The sequence below is a fragment of the Globicephala melas genome, chromosome 10 (assembly GCF_963455315.2).
Source record: "Globicephala melas chromosome 10, mGloMel1.2, whole genome shotgun sequence".
Lineage (NCBI taxonomy): Eukaryota > Metazoa > Chordata > Mammalia > Artiodactyla > Delphinidae > Globicephala > Globicephala melas.
In genome coordinates, this window is record NC_083323.1 from 66,665,145 (window position 1) to 66,686,310 (window position 21,166).

The window sequence follows — 21,166 nt, forward strand, 5'->3', positions numbered from 1 at the left end:
TCCAGGATAGATCATATCTTGGGTCACAAATCAAGCCTTGGTAAATTTAAGAAAATCGAAATTGTATCAAGTATCTTTTCTGACCACAACGCTATGAGACTAGATATCAATTACAGGAAAAGATCTGTAAAAAATACAAATACACATGGAGGCTAAACAATACACTACTTAATAACGAAGTGATCACTGAAGAAATCAAAGAGGAAATCAAACAATACCTAGAAACAAATGACAATGGATACACGACGACCGGAAACCTATGGGATGCAGCAAAAGCAGTTCTAAGAGGAAAGTTTATAGCAATACAATCTTACCTTAAGAAACAGGAAACGTCTCAAATAAACAACGTAACCTTGCACCTAAAGCAATTAGAGGAAGAACAAAACCACCCCAAAGTTAGCAGAAGGAAAGAAATCATAAAAATCCAATCAGAAATAAGTGAAAAAGAAATGAAGGAAATGATAGCAAAGATCAATAAAACTAAAAGCTGGTTCTTTGAGAAGATAAACAAAATAGATAAACCATTAGCCAGACTCATCAAGAAAAAAAGGGAGAAGACTCAAATCAATAGAATTAGAAATGAAAAAGGAGAAGTAACAACTGACACTGCAGAAATACAAAAGATTATGAGAGATTACTACAAGAAACTCTATGCCAATAAAATGGACAACCTGGAAGAAATGGACAAATTCTTAGAAATGCACAACCTGCCAAGACTGAATCAGGAAGAAATAGAAAATATGAACAGGCCAATCACAAGCATTGAAATTGTGATTAAAAATATTCCAACAAACAAAACCCCAGGACCAGATGGCTTCACAGGCGAATTCTAACAAACATTTAGAGAAGAGATAACACCTATCCTTCTCAAACTCTTCCAAAATATAGCAGAGGGAGGAACATTCCCAAACTCATTCTACGAGGCCACCATCACCTTGATACCAAAACCAGACAAGGATGTCACAAAGAAAGAAAACTACAGGCCAATATCACTGATGAACATAGATGCAAAAATCCTCAACAAAATACTAGCAAACAGAATCCAGCAGCACATTAAAAGGATCATACACCATGATCAAGTGGGGTTTATTCCAGGAATGCAAGGATTCTTCAGTATACGCAAATCAATCAACGTGATGCACCATATTAACAAACTGAAGGAGAAAAACCATATGATCATCTCAATAGATGCAGAGAAAGGTTTCGACAAAATTCAACACCCATTTATGATAAAAGCCCTGCAGAAAGTAGGCATAGAGGGAACTTTCCTCAACATAATAAAGGCCATATATGACAAACCGACAGTCAACATCGTCCTCAATGGTGAAAAACTGAAAGCATTTCCAGTAAGATCAGGAAGAAGACAAGGTTGCCCACTCTCACCACTCTTATTCAACATAGTTTTGGAAGTTTTAGCCACAGCAATCAGAGAAGAAAAGGAAAAAAAAGGAATCCAAATCAGAAAAGAAGAAGTAAAGCTGTTACTGTTTGCAGATGATATGATACTATACATAGAGAATCCTAAAGATGATACCAGAAAACTACTAGAGCTAATCAATGAATTTGGTAAAGTAGCAGGATACAAAATTAATGCATGGAAATCTCTGGCATGCCTATACACTAATGATGAAAAATCTGAAAGTGAAATCAAGAAAACACTCCCATTTACCACTGCAACAAAAAGAATAAAATATCTAGGAATAAACCTACATAAGGAGACAAAAGACCTGTATGTAGAAAATTATAAGACACTGATGAAAGAAATTAAAGATGATACAAATAGATGGAGAGATATACCATGTTCTTGAATTGGAAGAATCAACATTGTGAAAATGACTCTACTACCCAAAGCAATCTACTGTTTCAATGCAATCCCTATCAAACTACCACTGGCATTTTTCACAGAACTAGAACAAAAACTTTCAGAATTTGTATGGAAACACAGAAGACCCCGAATAGCCAAAGCAATCTTGAGAAAGAAAAACGGAGCTGGAGGAATCAGGCTCCCTGACTTCAGAATATACTACAAAGCTACAGTAATCAAGACAGTATGGTACTGGCACAAAAACAGAAAGATAGATCAATGGAACAGGATAGAAAGTCCAGAGATAAACCCACGCACATATAGTCACCTTATCTTTGAAAAAGGAGGCAGGAATGTACAGTAGAGAAAGGACAGCCCCTTCAATAAGTGGTGCTGGGAAAACTGGACAGGTACATGTAAAAGTATGAGATTAGATCACTCCCTAACACCATACACAAAAAAAAGCTCAAAATGGATTAAAGACCTAAATGTAAGGCCAGAAACTATCAAACCCTTAGAGGAAAACATAGGCAGAACACTCTATGACATAAATCACAGGAAGATCCTTTTTGACCCACCTCCTACAGAAATGGAAATAAAAACAAAAATAAACAAATGAGACCTAATGAAACTTCAAAGCTTTTGCACAGCAAGGAAAACCATAAGACCAAAAGACAACCCTCAGAATGGGAGAAAATATTTGCAAATGAAGCAACTGACAAAGGATTAATCTCCAAAATTTATAATCAGCTCATGCAGCTCAATAACAAAAAAACAAACAACCCAATCCAAAAATGGGCAGAAGACCTAAATAGACATTTCTCCAAAGAAGATATACAGACTGCCAACAAACACATGAAAGAATGCTCAACATCATTAATCATCAGAGAAATGCAAATCAAAACCAGAATGAGATATCATCTCACACCAGTCAGAATGGCCATCATCAAAAAATCTAGAAACAATAAATGCTGGAGAGGGTGTGGAGAAAAGGGAACACTTTTGCACTGCTGGTGGGAATGTGAATTGGTACAGCCACTATGGAGAACAGTATGGAGGTTCCTTAAAAAACTACAAATAGAACTACCATATGACCCAGCAATCCCACTACTGGGCATATACCCTGAGAAAACCATAATTCAAAAAGAGTCATGTACCAAAATGTTCGTTGCAGCTCTATTTACAATAGCCCGGAGATGGAAACAACGTAAGTGTCCATCATCAGATGAATGGATAAAGAAGATGTGGCACATATATATAATGGAATATTACTCAGCCATAAAAAGAAACAAAATTGAGCTATTTGTAAGGAGGTGGATAGACCTAGAGTCTGTCATACAGAGTGAAGTAAGTCAGAAAGAGATAGACAAATACCGTATGCTAACACATATATATGGAATTTTAGGGAAAAAAATGTCATGAAGAACCTAGGGGTAAGACAGGAATAAAGACACAGACCTACTAGAGAATGGACTTGAGGATATGGGGAGGCGGAAGGGTAAGCTGTGACAAAGCGAGAGAGTGGCATGGATATATATATATAGTACCAAATGTAAGGTAGATAGCTAGTGGGAAGCAGCCGCATAGCACAGGGAGATCAGCTCGGTGCTTTGTGACCGCCTGGAGGGGTGGGATAGGGAGGGTGGGAGGGAGGGTGACGCAAGAGGGAAGAGATATGGGAACGTATGTATATGTATAAACTGATTCACTTTGTTATAAAGCAGAAACTAACACACCATTGTAAAGCAATTATACTCCAATAAAGATGTAAAAAAAAAAAATGGAGTGTAGAATTAAATGCAAAGCACCAAACTATAAAACTCCTGGAAGATAACATAGGAAAAAATCTCAATGGCCTTGTGCAAGGTGATAACTTTTTAGCTACAACGACAGAGGCTTGATCTATGAAGTAATAGTAGACAAGCTAGATTTCACTAAAATTAAAAACACCTGCTTTGTGAAAAACAATTTCAAGAGAATGAGAAGTCAAGCCAACGACTGTGAGAAAATATTGGCAAAAGCCGTATTAGGTAAAGGATTGTTATCCAAAATATACAAAGAACTCAACAGGAAGAAAACAAACAACCTGATTAAAAAGTGGGCAGAAGTGTCCATCGACCGATGAATGGATGAAGAAGGTGTGGCACATATATATAATGGAATATTCCTCAACCATAAAAAGAAACGAAATTGAGTTATTTGTAGTGAGGTGGATGGACCCAGAGTCTGTCATACAGAGTGAAGTAAATCAGAAAAAGAAAAACAAATACTGTATGCTAACATATATATGGACTCAAAAAAAAAAAGTTCTGAAGAACTTAGGGGCAGGACAGGAATAAAGACATAGACATAGAGAATGGACTTGAGGACATGGGGAGGGGGAAGGGTAAGCTGGGACGAAGTGAAAGAGTGGCATGGACATATATACACTACCAAATGTAAAAGAGATAGCTAGTGGGAAGCAGCCGCATAGCACAGGGAGATCAGCTCGGTGCTTTGTGACCACCTAGAGGGGTGGGATTGGGAGGGTGGGAGGGAGACGCAAGAGGGAGGAGATATGGGGATATATGTATAGCTGATTCAGTTTGTTATACAGCAGAAACTAACACACCACTGTAAAGCAATTATACTCCAATAAAGATGTTAAAAAAAAAAGTAGGCAGAAGACCTAAACAGACACTTCACCAAAGAAGATATATAGATAGCAAATAAGCATATGAAAAGATGTTCAACATCATATGTCGTTATGGAAATGTATAATTAAAATAACAACGAGGTACCACTACACACCTATTAGAATGGTGCAAATCCAAAACGCTGACAACACCAAATGCTGGTGAGGATGTAGAGCAACAGGAACTCTCACTGATCGTTGGTAGAAATACAAAATGTTACAGCCGCTTTGCAAGACAGTGTGGCAGCTTCTCACAAAACTAAACATACTGTCACCATACGATCCAGCAATTATGTTCTTTGGTGATTATCCAAATGAATTGAAAACTTACGTTCACACAAAGACCTAGACATGGATGTTCATGGCAGCTTTATTAATAATTGCCAAAACTTGGAAGTAACTAAGAGGTCCTTCTGTAGGTGAATGGATAAATAAATTGTGGTACATGGTGACAATAGAATATAATTCAGTGCTAAGCAGGAATGAGCTATCAAGCCATGAAAAGACATGGAGGAATCTTAAGTGAATATTATTAAGTAACAAGCCAATCTGAAAAGGCGACATACTGTATGATTCCAACTGTATGACATTGTGGAAAAAGCAAACTGTGGAGACAGTGAAAAATCAGTGGTTTTCAGGGGTTAACAGGAAGGGAGAGAGGAAGAGGCAAAGCACAGAGGATTTTAATGGTAGTGAAACTATTTTGTATGATACTATTATGGTGGATACATGTCATCATACACTGTTTAAAACCCACAGAACGTACAACACCGAGTGAACCCTAATGTAAGAAATGGAGTTTGGGTGATAACGATGCATCCAAGTAGGCTCATCAATTGTAACAGTCGTACCACTCTGGGGTGGGATGTTCATAGTTGGGGAGGCTGTGTGTATGGAAGAAGGCAATGGTATTTGGGACCTTTGTACTTTCCACTCCGTTTTGCTGTGGACCTAAAACTGCTCTAAAAATAAAGTCTATTTTAAAAAATCATAATTTGGAGTATCACTGTCCTTGACTCCCTAATGTTCAGTGTCTAGAAAACCATTGTTTCAATCATATATATTTATGATGGGAGGGTAAATCTGGCCCCTGTTACTTCCTGTTAGCTGGAAGTGGAAGTATCTCTTTTCCAGCATCTGTGTTGGTCTCACTTCTAAAATTAGATCAGAAGAAACAAATTACACTTACTTTTGGTGTAAAAATTACACCTTTGTATGTTTAAGCCAGGGAGTATAAATGTAAATTTGTTTAAGAGCTGCTAATTTTAGAGAAACTTTTAGAAACAGTTCACTAATAGACATAACTAGGCTTTATGCCTAGTTTCATAAAAGGCAGTCTTAATATCCCTCCACCCCGGGGTGACTTCTTACCATTCTGTAGTTGCAGGGGGTGCCTTAGAACCCCAGAATTCCTTTCACATCCTACTTTATTCGAGTTTGCACTCTTTCAGTTCAGACAATCTGCTCTGGACTATGTCCTGTTTTTGGCTAATATATACCAGAGAGAGAATGGATATTATTGGGTAAATATACTGTGTCTGCATTTTAATGGGCCTTCTGTGAATAATGTTTTATGCACAGCAATGAATCCAATGATAGAAATTCTAGATCTTCTGGCAGGCTAGAATTTGGAAGTGGTATTTTTAGTTAGATCAGAGTTTTGATGTTCCTGTATCACACACATTCAGCTGGCTTGTAATATCCCTTCTTTAGGGTCAAACCCATCAACGGATAAATGTTTCTGGCTTTTTCTTTATTAATAAAAATTAACTGGCTTGCACTTCTACATTTCTCTGCATTTCCCTTAAAAATAGCAACATCAAAGTAAAATGATTATGTCATTCTTTCCCTTCCTATTAGTCAAAGAGAATACTCAAAGAGATATGACAGCAGTTAATTGTGGAACTTAAAGAGTCCAGGAGCATTTCTGGTTTGTAAATGTCCCTGCTTTATGGCCTTGAACACTGAAACTAGTTATCTGAAACCTATGAGGTTTTTCATTTATTTGAGCCTGGTCTAATTTTACAAATATGAAAGTGACATTCAAGTAACCTCTGAAAATTAGTGGATAGGGGAGATGACTGAAAATCAAATCAATAATGTAAAGTGAAATGGAGAATCAGCAATTAATAATCTGCTGAAAGTTCATGATGGTATATGTTAGCTAGCTAATTTGACAATATACTGCCTGAATTTCCTGAGTAAATACAATTCTCCACTTTTGTGGTGATCAAGTCATGGAGAAAAGAGGAGTTGGTAAGTAATGAACAACATTTCTTGTCTGTATCTATCAGGTGTAGGATATGTGGATAATATCGTGGCTTTATCGTTGGTGTTGGGAATAGAAACACAAAACAACAGAAGTAGAGATAGAGTCCTGTCCTCCAATAATTTTCAGCCTGCTTGAGTCAATGCCGAAGAAAACTATTTAACCCAGCAGAAAATGAAAACATGGAAGGTGCATAATCACATAAATATTTTTACTGGTTCCTACCCTCAGATCTTCCCATTCTTACCCTTGGGAGAGAGCGATGGAGCTTTTAATGTTAATTTACGAACAAAACCATGGAGTACGGTGCTTTCAGATCCCAGGTCTGTGGCTTACATGGCATCATTTGAACGGAAATTCACTGTAATAACAGACCAGGACTGTGATGAGCCAGCAACTACATGGACTAACAAATCTGGTTAAAGAGTTCTATATTTACACAAGTGGCTCTGCTTCATGACATCATACTCGGTGTTGTTATGTTTTACTCATTTCGAACCAAGGGATATCTGTCCTATCTTAAAGAAACCAGACCACTGGAGGAGAAAAATCTTTCTGTTTCATTTAGGGAAAGTGTACTTTCCCTAAACTGTATGAACTGTGTAAGCAACATGAAGAGTACACTGTATTTCCGTTCTATGAATATTAGATACTGAGAGTATCCTGATTATTTCTATGGGCAAGAAATTGTCAATACCTGAAAGTAATTATAGGTAGTTGCTGCAGTTGCATAATTTTCTATTCTAATGTATTCTTTGCTGCTGGAAAGCAAATTCATGTGTCGTAACCAACCTAAAGATGTGTTGCAGGGTTATTTCATACATGGCAGATTTTCAAAGTCCTGCAATGATGACATTGATAGAGTGCCGCTACTCTGTTATAACCTTTGTATATTCTTGAAGTGTAACAAATACTTCATTCATTGCTTGCCCTAAACTTTGCATTTGGTGACATTCTTGCTGCTGTGTTAATATCAGGTCTATTAAGCTGGACCTCATGGTCCATTACCCTTTCTTTAGATTTGACCCCATGAAGTTTAGGGGTCTTGAGCACAGTGTGAAAAAGCAAAGGGTTTCACTCTCACCCAAGGAGCTCATTAGGACTTTATAGAAACACAATAAATACTCACACAGTACTAACATTTGCACTGAGGGATGCTCACCAGACACACAGCCTGGTGTCAGAAGGTGTCCATTGTTCCCTTTATCCAGGCCTGCACACTAATTTAGCCTGCTAACTAAAGAGAGCACTCATTTGTAATCCGGCAGTTTTTTCTTTGTAGGAAAGATTCACTTACTGGTATCCTAGCTTTGTGGGATTTTTTTGGAATCTTTCTCTGTCTTGATCCAATTTCTTAATGCTTCCACTTACATTTTGGATTGCAAAATGGACCCCACAGTTCATGAAAGAATTCCAGTGTGAACTGCTGACAGCAATATGTGGACTGGAGGCCTTCATGCTCTCATAAACTGTATTTTAATTCATTAATACCATTTGCCTTATTAAACACAGTTTTATAATGCAGGAAAATATTATTAGATTGGTTTAGGGGAGACCTGCCATCCACAGTGCAGGTCTTTAGCTTTAATTTTACAGTCTAGTTGCATTAACGCTCTGATATGCCTTCTAATATTTTTAATTTTACAGTAAAGAGTTATGTCATTACAGATGTCAACATTTGATTATATCATATTATTATGCCAAACCACTACCATAAGCAGGTTTCCCTCTTTAAAATATATTTCAGTCTGAAACTGTCATGAAATGTCTTCCACGGGCTTGTAGGCAGAACGAAATGGGATTTCTATCCAGAAGTAGAAGCAGCTTGTTACTGCAAAGTCCATTCTCTAGGGATGGCTTTTATGAGGTATGGTTGGAGACTCCAAATCCACTATTCAAATTAATCAGATTTTCTTAGGCAGAATGCCTCTGGAACCCCCTACAAAGACTCTTTTCCTCCCCCCCCCCACATTGCAAATTACTTAATGAAAACACTAGATTATAGGAAACAAAAGGGTTTTTTCCACTGATGTCAATCAAGCATTGATGGTTTTGTTTTTGTTTCTAAAACAAGGAAAAGAAGGGACAATTTTGTCTTACAAAGTCTGGATGAATCACCTCACTGCATAACTTCCCAAGAAAATTTCACTAGAGACTTGGAAAAAGTATTGGCAACTCAACAATTTCCAATTTAAGACCACGTGCTAAGACTCAAATATAAACCAAACGAATCATCTTCTTTTACCAACCAGATACTCTTTCAAGAGGAAACTGACTCAGAAGATGGGGTATGCTTTGCTTTGGCATATGCCTAGAACATTCACTAATCCTTTACTATGTGTTAGAAACTCAGCTTATTCATATTATAGGTACAAAAATGGATAAGACCACTCTAGGTTTCAGCAGCCTGGTGGGACAGACTCAACTAACCATCACCCAACACAGCAACATGCACCAATGATGGAGGCTTGGCTGGGGAGGGGAGAGGTAAGGACAGAATGAGAAGGGGAGAACTAAGTTTTGAAAAAGGAGAATTTCCCTAGGCAGTTCGTGGGGGGAAAGGCATTATAAGCAGATTGCACAGCATGAGGAAAAACACACAGGTATGAAGGTTCATGGTGTATTTAGGGAGTAGCTTATACTCAATGCCTGAAGCAAAAAGCTGGGAATTGGGGAAGTGATGAGAAATGTCCTTGGAAAAGTAACTTGGGGCTAGAGTATGAAAGGCTATTTCTGCTGATGACATTGAAGGATTTTAAGGATCCATTGATGGAGATGAGGGAAACCACTCATATGGTCAGATCCATGCTTTAGGAAGATAATTGATGACAAGGAGGAAAATGACTTGGAGAAGAGAGTAATTCATTCATGGCTAGATGTTATTGTAAGAATCCAGTAGGCAATCCCTGATGGGCTAACCTAGGAAGGTGGAAAAGGATAAGAAATCACATATTTAAGAGACATTTATGAAGTAGAATTAACATAACTTAATGATCAAACTCATATGGAAATGAGCAGTGAGAGATAAGAAAAAGAGATAAGCCTAAAATCTCTAGACTGGATGATTCCCAAGTAATTCCCAAGAGCAGGTTTCATGGAGAATATAATAAGTTTGGTTTTAAAGAAGCTGAGTTTGAAACACTAAGTGACGAAGGACTTTAGGTTACTGGAAACATGAAACTCGAACTCAGGAAAAATGTCAGGTAGAGTTTGGGAACCATCTTCATAGGTGTGAAAGTGGAAGTCATAGGAGCAGATGAAGTAATTCAGGAGAGAGGTGAAAAGGAAGTTGATTTCCTATTGCATATCATCGAAATGACAGAGCTTTCTGAGGCGCTGTGTTGAGAAACAATTTAAGGTCACCTTCAGATATGGTGGGAGAGAGTGCCATGAACGATGACCAGGATCATCATTGGTTCCAGAGACGGCAGTGATTGCACCCGTGCCAGATGTTAGCCATCCCCAGTAACTGAAGGAGGAGATTCAAGAACAACATCCCGAAGGACACCAGTCCTTCAGGGATGGTGGGAAACTTGTGCTGGCAAAAGAGAATAAGCACTGTCAAGAGTGAGAAGAAAGAGGATCCAGTACATAGTACTGTACTTATTTACTTCAGTATCTCAGACATTATACTCAATAAATACTTGTTGAAGGAACGGATGAATTAATAAAGTGAAGTGTTGACAACTCTACTGCAATTGGAGCAACACAAAAAATCAGCAGCAGAGGGCTTCCCTGGTGGCGCAGTGGTTGAGAGTCCACTTGCCGATGCAGGGGACACGGGTTCGTGCCCTGGTCCAGGAAGATCCCACGTACCGCAAACAAACAAACAAACAAAATCAGCAGCACGATCAACAACAATAATAGCAACATAGCCAGGTACCATTGGTTAAAGAAATTAATGCTTTGGTTAATTTCTTCCTAAGAGCATGCTATTTTTCCACTTTTCACATAAAGATGGAAATTATTCTAGTGCATGACCATTTGGAATATTTGGAATAATTATCAAATCATCAAAATAGTAACAGCGAAAAGCTTGTATGATTTGATGTAGAAAATTAAATTGAGAAGCTAAGTGTAGAAAACAATGGTTAAGGAAAAAATGGAAATGAAGGAAGGGTACTCTTTAGGAGGTATCTAGAGAACAGTGAGTTAAATTTTCTCTTTCACACCCTAAAAGACAAATTCTTTTAAGAATAAAAGGAAGATGCTCCATCTACCTAGATAACACAGAGATTCAATCAATTACGTGTAGCTTGCAGTGGGCAGGTAAATATCACTACTCTGCTCTTCAGGTATTTTTTATTTGAAGAGACTTTGCCCTTGAAATTAGAGCCTAAAAATAATTAACCATTCATCCACTCATACTTTTTCCAAAGTATCAAACCTGTGTACGACACTGGTCAACCTGTTATGGGTGTGTGGCGGGGTAAGCAAAAGGATGGCGGGGTTTAGAAACAAGTGGACTGTAGTTGCTACCATGAGGAGACAACCTTTTGGGACTGTATGACGTCTGCTGGATGGTGGCGTATGTATGGAAGCAAGTGCCAACACAAAAACACGAATAACTAGAATATTCAGCAATTGTAATCCATAGGGCGAGGTAAAGTCCAAGGAAGGAAGAAATCACATCGATTTTATTGCAGGAAGGAAGACAATCTGAAAAGCTTCTTTGGAGAAGGTAGGATTTGCATTGAGTCTTAAAGGAAAAACACATTTTAGTCCATGGGTGGTAGAAGATAAGACAAGGCAGGTAATTTGAGTGAGGGCAAAGGAAGAAAAGTCTGGCAAGTTCTGGAAGAGGGAATGAACCCATTGAGCCAGAGAAGACACTTGAGGAATTCTGAATCTCTGACTCCTCTTTACCTCCCCATCTTACTCAGATCACCCCTCTGTGTCTCCTTTGGCTTTGGGTCAGGCATTGGCTGCCTGGGTTCCTGCCAAAGGAGAGAAAAATGTGAAGGTGCCCCCATGTCTGTTTCCATCTCTCACGTTTCACGATGCTTTGCTGATGCCGGCACAAGGTTTTGTAAGCCAGCTTCCCCCAGCTGTTGGAAGGAAGAATTTACTGATGTAAGTCTGAAAACCTCAAAGGACCTAAAACAAAAGACCACTCACTAAAAATGGGAAGACAGGAATTAGTTATCTTACATGAGCTGTGAGGAGGTGCTGGAGGAGAGACTCCAATATTTCTGAACTTATGTGGCTTTAATGGTTGGAAAATGTGATTTGTCTTTGGATAAAGGTCTCAGTTTCTTTTTCCTGGGAAGCACATTTTTTTTGGTTTTCTTCTTTTTTTGATAAGCTTTTTAATCAGGCAGATGTGATGTGCTCTACTTATTGTTCTAGGAGCAGCCCTGAATTGGTAATCTAAACTCAGCTATTTCTGACTGAGAGGCAGTGCAGCCGTGCTTTGATTAAATGCTGGACTTTTGACTTTCGTTTCCCAGAATTTGGTATAAGCTTCCTGATGACAAAATCTTTATTTTATGCTTCTTTGTATCTGCCACATTTTATTTTACTTTGCTTAAGACATGATTCTGTGTTTGAATATTGCCTGGTCCTCTACTTTACTCAGAGTTATCTAAACATATAACATTGACATAGAGGAAGCTCTGAGACAGATTTTCATTATCCCTTAATGGTTTTTATAGTTTAGATAAAACTTATTTTTTTAAAGTATAAAATTAATGCATACATTACAATTGCCAAAAGGTGGAAACAACCCATCTGTCCATTAACAGATGAATGGATAAACAAAATGTGGTATGCACATATAATGGATTATTATGCAGCCATAAAAGAATGACAGGCATGGGGTTTCCCTGGTGGCGCAGTGGTTGAGAGTCCGCCTGCCGATGCAGGGGACACGGGTTCGTGCCCCGGTCCGGGAGGATCCCACATGCCGCAGAGCGGCTGGGCCCGTGAGCCATGGCCGCTGAGCCTGCGCGTCTGGAGCCTGTGCTTCATGGCGGGAGAGGCCACAACAGTGAGAGGCCTGCGTACCGGAAAAAAAAAAAAAAAAAAAAAAAGAATGACAGGCACTTCCCTGGTAGTCCAGTGGTAAAGAATCCGCCTTACAATGCAGGGGATGCAGGTTCGATCTCTGGTCAGGGAACTAAGATCCCACATGCCACGGGGCAACTAAACCTGCACACCACAACTACTGAGAGCCTGCCTGCCGCAAACTACAGAGCCCACGCACTCTGGAACCCATACGCCACAACTACAGAGCCCATGTGCCCTGGGGTCTGTGTGCCACAACTAGAGAAGAGAAAATCCGCCACCACAACTAGAGAGAAGCCCACGCACTGCAATAAAAGATCCCGAATGCCTCAACGAAGATCCCGTGTGCCGCAACTAAGACCCGACACAGCCAAAAATAAATCTTTTTTTAAAAAAGGGAATGACATATTGATACATGCTCCAACATGGATAAACCTTGAAAACATCATGCTAACTAAAAGACATCAGACACAAAAGGCCACATCTTGTGTGATTCCATTTATATGAAATGTCCAGAACTGGCAAGTCTATAGGGACAGAAGGCAGATTAGTGGTTTTCAGGCACTCTGGAGAGGGGGGTGTGGGGAGTGAATGCTTAATATGTACAGAATTTTCCCTTTGAGGCAATGAGGAAGTTCTGGAACTGGGTAGCAGTGATGGTTGTGCAACACTGTGAATGAACTTGCTACCACTGAATTGTACACTTTAAAATGGTTAAAAAGTTACTTTTATGTTATGTCTATTTTCCCACAAAAAATAAATTTAAAAAATTAATTCATGCTCTTTATAGGAAATTTATCCCCAACTAAATTAAATTCCTTGAGAGTTAAAGTTGCCAGATGAAATACTATATTTATATTAAAAAATTATTCTTTGTTTAGCTGAAGTTCAATTTTAATTGGATGTCTTGTATTTTTTATTTGTTAAATTTGGCAACCCTGTTGAGAGTGGAAAATTTGTTTTTGTCATTGCTTTATCCCAAGCACTTAGGACAGTATGTGGAACATGGTCCTTAATAAATATTTGTTACATGAATATAAATTTGAAAAGACACATAAATATAGAAACTAAATGACAGAAAGAAATTTAAATCATTCATAGATCCACTGACCAAGAAAAATAACTCATAGAGTTTTTGTCCATTTCTACCTAGAGCCTTTGGTTGTTGTCGTTACTTAGGACAACTGCATATCCTACTGTTTCACTGATGAGTTTAACATAAGCAGCCAGCATACCCCAAACTCCCCTAATAAACAAAAATTTAAAAACTGAACAATGACGTATCATGCAGATATATCATAATTTGCTTATCTACTTTCATATTGTCTAATAATCTGCTGTTTTAAATTTTTCCAATGCTTTATATAATGTATCAGTAAACATGCTGGTCTCTATATCTTGGTTTTTGATTACCCTAAGATAAATGAATAGAAAAGGAGTTACTAGATCAAAGGAAATAGATATCTTATGGCTTTTGCTCTGTCTTGAAAAACTGGTTTCCAAAGGGTAAGGTTAATATGTACTTCTACCTGTGATGAATTCAAGTGCTCATTTTACCACTTTGGCCAGTACCTTTATGACAGTTTAAAATCTTTGCTAATTTAGTAAATAATATTTTGTTTAAATACTTAAAAAAAATAAGTATTTAACAAATAAGATGACTTTTTAAAAAATAAAAATTCAGGGCTTCTCTGGTGGCGCAGTGGTTGAGAGTCCGCCTGCCAATGCAGGGGACACGGGTTCGTGCCCTGGTCTGGGAAGATCCCACATGCCGTGGAGCAGCTGGGCCCGTGAGCCATGGCCGCTGAGTCTGCGTCCGGAGCCTGTGCTCCGCAACGGGAGAGGCCACAACGGTGAAAGGCCCACGTACCGCAAAAAAATAAAATAAAATAAATAAAAATTCAACATTTCCCCACATATTTGCCAATCTATCATTTATTCTTTTGTGACTAGCCTTTCCTGATTTATTTGGTGGAAGGCCTTACTATTCTCATTAATTTATATGCATTTATTATAGATCAGAGATATGAATCCTTTACCTGCCATTATCTTAATAAATATTATTTTCAGTTTATTGTTAAATTTTGGTTGTTCTTTTTTGTGAGAGAGGTTTTACTCAAGAATAAGACTGCTCGTTTATTATATTACATGTTACTATATCTTATGATTTCTTTTGGCCTGAAACATTCTGCCAGGGTCAATATCACCTCAGGGTCTCAGTATTTGCAGAGAAGACAAAGGAAGGAATGCAGAGAAAAAGCAAGAGAACTTGATCATTGGAGAGCAGCATTATCCAACTGGCTTCCCTTCTTCCCTGCTAGGTTTTGTGTGTCTCAGTCAATCACAGATTGAAGCCCTGTTCTAACTGCTTCAGTGTGTGTAGCCTTACTGTCAAGCCCAGCTGGGCCAGCACGTCTTTTCTAAATTTTTCATTTTGTAGAAAATTCGCTTTGCTTGTTTGATTCTGCTCGCTTTTATATTAATTCTGTGTTTTTTGGCACTAACAGGTAATTTTTCACGGCACTTACACAATGGAAAGTTGAGCCTTGGAGAATTCACTTTAAGATATGATTATCAAGAACACCTTATACTTAAGTTCAGGACTGCTCTTTAGGACACCCAAACTGATGCACTAAGAACAACTCAGCTCAGACTAACTGACTGTCCTGTGAGAGTAGACCAGTGCACAAGGTGATCATTGGTGTATGGGAAGAAAATATAACTTCCACTTACATTTAGTATCGATCGCATTTTAAAAGTTTCATTATTTATTATTATATAATATTATGTATATAATATTTTAGTAAATAAATAAACTTAAATTGGAAGAATGTACTAATTTTTTAATGATAAGGGTGAACAAAAATGCCTTGGAAATGACTGTAAGAGGTGACTGGAAAGTATGACCGTTGCGTTAAAGGGGCATCAAAGAAAAGAGTAAAAATGAAGGTAGCACGAGTAGGGCTTCATTCCTATCTGCTAGTCCTCACAAAGCTGAATGACATTCAAAGGTTACTTTTTGTCAGATTACTTTTCATTTCTTTTGAGAGTATATGAATGAAATCTGGTTGCACTGAGGAAACTTACTCAGGCAGGAGGTCTGAACTCTGCCAATGGTGAATCATGAATAATTTTAGAGCAAAAAACCTTTATAAGCCCAAACAGAATGATGTTATTTTAAACCAATTCAACTAAGTTCTATTTCTAAGAGATGTCCTGCTTAGCAATTAAAGAAGACAAATAAATGAACAGTTAGGCTTATGGGATAGGAGTTTCTGATATTTACTAAGTACATGGCATTTTGAGAATTACAATTTTTTATCACTCTGAATTTCTTCTATCACAAGTCTAACATCAGCATATAACCAGATATCCAACATTTCTGCCATTCCTTCTTCCAAGTTGGTCACAGGAAACTAGGGAAAATGGTAGCTGTGTCTGCTTTGAGTCTATCCCTTGTGTAGTGTCTGCCCAGCTTACAATGACTGCTTTACTTCCCTCCCATTCCACTGAGGCTGGGCCCCTGGTGGCCATGCTGAGAACTATGACCCTATCCTTCAAGAAAAGCTTTTATTTTCTTTATGGTGCTGACCACAACATGGTGGGAAGCCATATTCTGCCATGAAGATTAAGGGAGCAGAGGAAACTAATGACAAAAGAGAAAAATGAATGAAACAACACACAGAGAGAAGGAGAGCTGAGATTCTCGAATTCCTGAGATTCCTATTTTCAGTACCCATTAGCCCCGTCTTCCCTTGAATTCTGAGAATTCCCTTGAATTCTCCTGAAGTCCCTTGAATCATTACATCCCTCTGTAATACATCCCCCTTTATTTTTGTTTTTTAAAAGCTAGCTACAATCGGTTTCAGATACCAGCAAACAGAGTCCTGAGGAGTACACGACTTACATCTTGGCCTTCACAGCTTTAAAGTGTGGAAAAATATGCTGACAGGTAGAAGGCTGTTCACTCTTGCAACAGAAGTCACGCTGAAAATCTGAGTGTGGCCTTTGTTCTGCTTAATTCAGCAGTCACAATTTCCCTACAGGGTCCTTCACATATCTTTTAATAGTTTGTGTGATTGACTAGATTGCAGTTGCTAAAGCGGCCAAAGTCACTGGCTTTTATCCTGATGACAGTTACTTTTCAGTGTATTGCACGGCCAGAAACTTATTCTCTGCAATTAAACAATTTGTATTGCTTTAAATGTGTCTGGGGTTCTGTAGGAGTGTTTTTCCGGTGAAGCCATGGGCTCCTGGGAGCTTTCTTCTGCAGAAGTAGAGGAACAGAGATTGGACAGTGGCCAGGCTTGAAGATCATAAGGGTTTCTTCTCTAATGGCCTATAGGATGGTGATGACAGCACACTTCTGAGGAGCAATAAGTTCCTTATGGGCAACTGGGAGCTCAACTTAGGTGTGATGTGCATAAATAGGAAATTACTTTGTAGTTGGAATGGTGAGGTCTGAACATACTAGTTACACTTCGGCAAATAAGAAATTCTGCTTAACTCATCAGCAGACAGCTGCTCACATAATTCGATTTGAAGGATACTGCAAGGTTTCTCTCTCCAAAAAATAATTTCCTCACAGAGGACATCGCCCACCCCTACAGGAAATTCCAACCCTCTTTGATCAGAGAATTTAAGGAGAGCCAGAAATTGTCCCCAGAAGGTTAGTGTTAAACTGCAGATGTTATCTGGGAGCAAAGGAGAATCCTGACGGTTCTATTGATCTCATTGTACAATGGCAAGCATTGGTTTATTATTAGACTAACGAACTGTTGCCTAGGAAACTAGAAAAGAGAAGAGGTGGGGTGAAAAGTGTGGGAGAGGGATAAGGTGAGAGGATGTTATCAAATAACTTGAGGTAAACATGGCCCCTCAGGGCCGAGCATGAAAGGTTGGCACAAGCAGTGCCCATACAATGACCCCATTGTGGTTGGGATGCTACAGAGACAATGAAAGAGACCAAGGGCAGCATGAAGAAATGTCCTGGGTGAGGATAAGAAAGCAGAATGTCTCAAAGACCTCAAATGTTTACCTTGGCTATCTTGTTGATCAGAACAACTAGCTATTTGAAGAATTTATATTAATACATGAAATTATTCCCCTGGGTTCCTCAAATAGCCACTATCATTGTGAGACGATAAGGACCAAATTATAAATGACTACCTTTGTTCTTCTGCTCTTTTTTCTCCCAAAACATTACCTTCCCCTTACATGAAGGGGATTCATGGTGGCTATATACATACTGCTACAGTAGAGCTGGATACAAACAGATTTATGCCCACACGAATTCCCTATTGCCCAGAAGTTAACCCTGACAGTGGTGAAACTGGCATGTCTTTGGATTGGGGATGCCAGATGTAGCAAATAAAAATATAGGACCTTCAGTTAAATGTGAATTGTAAATTCAAATTCACATTTAACTGAATGTTCTCATTTTACCTGGCAACTCTACTTTGGAACTAATGGGGAGTGTCTTTTTCTCATAAACTTGTCATATTTATATAGAAAGCAACTAAAACTGGTAATTAAAAGATCCAATTCAATTCACGAAACAATTACTGAGCAGGCACTTCCTTTTTATGAAGTATTTATTGTGCAAGGTAGGCTTTGGGGAAATCAAACATGAGTAAAATACGATGACCGTTTCTCCTATGCTTATAATCTAAGGGGGAAAGCAGGGGTGTGAATAACCATCAATATTACAAGGCAGAAGGAAACGTGCCAAACAGAGTGCATTAAGACTTCAGAGGAAGGAATGATTAACTTTGATAGAAAGAATCTGTATAGGATTTTGTGAACAGAGAAGGGAGGAAGGGTATTCCAGGCTAAGGGAAGAGTAAATAAGAGCAAAAGCTTGGAGGAATGGATAGTCATAGTGCATGTTTGAGAAGTGGCGAACGGACCAGTGTCTATAGCGCAGAATGTACAAAGAAATGAGATGGAGTTGATGCTGAAAAACGTAGGGTAGGGCTGAATGAAGAAGGCTCTCAAACTTATGCTAACAGTTAAGATTTTTCTTTCACGGCAAGAGTGTGGAGGTGTAGGAAGCCTAAGTATTTACTCTAAATTGAGAAGAGCATAATCCATCCTGTGCTTCCGGATAAGAAATCTATAGCAATGTAATAATGGTTTGGTGAGGCAAGAGTTTAGAGGCAGGGAGTTAGCTTAGCAAGATGATTGCAATTATCGTCAGATGAGGAATTATGATTTTAGTAAAAAGTACCCAGTCTCTCTTTAATGTACTGAAAAGCCTACTTTCTGGTTTTTGAAGTGGGGTAAGAGCCCCTTCAATGCCCCTTCTGTTGTTGATCCTGGCCTCTGAGGTCACACTTGGCCCAGACCAGCATTTCTCTCCCTGTAGCTGGCAGCTCTGTGGATCACAGGCTGCAATGTTCCCCTACACATCTAAGGGGTCCACAGGCCAGTTCCTGGGATAACAAATATTCCTGGACCTCTCTGGACTCACTGCTCTGTTCCCAAGTAAAGGGAAGTGCTTGTGATGGTTACAGGGAATGGGAGAGGCATGGATAGGTTACTTTCCAAGAACATCTTCCCTCCATAAATTTGTGATTTCAGGTTCTTTATAGAAGCATTAATTTTATTTTACAATTAAGCATGTATCTTCAGAGCAACGGTAATGCTACCTTAATTTAAGGAGTTTTTGTATTGACCACCTTTGTATCTGTAACAAGAGATAAAACATATCAATACACATAATTATAACTAAAACTCATTAACAATTATTGGACACAAGATTTCTTAGCACTGTATTAAGATGCCATTAAAAGATGCCATTTTCACTTATGAATTTGGTAAAGATTAAAAAGAAATAACACTAAATGGTTTTGATACAGTCTTATGTACTACTGGTAGGATGAAAACTGGTAAGACTTTTCTGGAAGGCCATTTTTCAGTAAGTGAAATTTTTGTGCTCCACAATTTCTAAATTATATGTGAGGGAATTTGTGCCAAAGAAATAATTAGAAATGTATACAAAGATTATCGTATAAGGATGTTCATTACAATGTTAGTACTGGAAAATGAAAAAGACCTGATTGCTTAACAATAAGAGATTTGAGAATTGTTTTTTTAATTGTGCTACAAGGATATTGGAGACTGGAAGGTGACGACTTTTTTGTTCATTCTTTATATGTCTTTGGAAAAGGTATTAAAACGTTTAAAAATGCTTTTCATGTTAACTAAGATACTACAGATCATAATACAAATATTATTAAATTTGTATTATAATTTAAAGAAATTATTTAAATTTCCTGAACTTATTATTCTTTCTTCTCTACTATATCCATACAGTGGAAGAATAAATATGGCTTAAAAGTTTAGCAGTTAATTTTTTTGTCTCTTCAATTAGCAATGAATATTCTTCAAATCATAAATTTTAGGAATTATTATTATGTAATAAGTATTTGTACGTATGTAATTCAGCCCATCAGATAAGTCTTGTCATATTATTAATGATCTTTTCTCTTCGAGTCTTTTTCCATATGCTCGATTCAGGCTATAGTGAGACAGTTTAAAAAAAATTTTTTTTTTCCTTTAAAATTTGTCTTATTTTTAAATGAGAAAATAGAAGAGATTTGAGCACCTAGCCAACTCATCAAATTCTTTTTTCCTTGGTTAAAAGAAATACCAAAAAAATTATCTTGAATTCTATTGCTGATTTAATTTGCTCCTGTTGAGTCTTTAGTTTTTATTTCTCCCTCAACACAAAAACTTGGTTTCACTTAGTCTTTTCGAGTCTAGTGGGCTCTCTGTCAACATTTTTCTATCTACCTAACAGTCAAAAGAACTCCTGGTTTCTATAAGGATTAAGTCAGGAAGCAGTTTTTAACTACAACAAATTGAAATGTTTGCACAAGGAAGTGTTGCTTTTATAAGTGATGGGAAACTTCAAATTTGATTACAAGCAACCTTTGGCTTCCTATCTGTTCAACAATAGGCCATGTTGTTAAGGGCAATTTCCATGCACAGCATGTGGGTCCCATTTTTTCATCCTTAGACATGGTTGTTTACTGTTCAGCGCTGTTTATGCATTTTAATCAGGCTTTTTCAGTCTCCCTTAATAAATCACTACAAAGCAAATGTACCAAAACAAGAACTATTATGCAGTATTGGTTGCCCTTACACATTATTTGTTGCCCTGGAGTTTCGCTCAGTACCCAAATTTAAAAAATAATGACGACAAGAATAAAATCCATAGCCAGGAGAATTATATTTAGAATTGCAACATTTCTGGCTAAATACCCTCTTTGAGCTCCATTCTTTAACAGTCGGAGCCTGACTTTAAAATTCAGTTCCAGCAAGAATGACTTAACAATTGGAACCTGCCATCAGTCCTGGGGACTGAAAGTCTTTTTGATGGGATGAAGCTGACAGCCTAGTTCCTGCC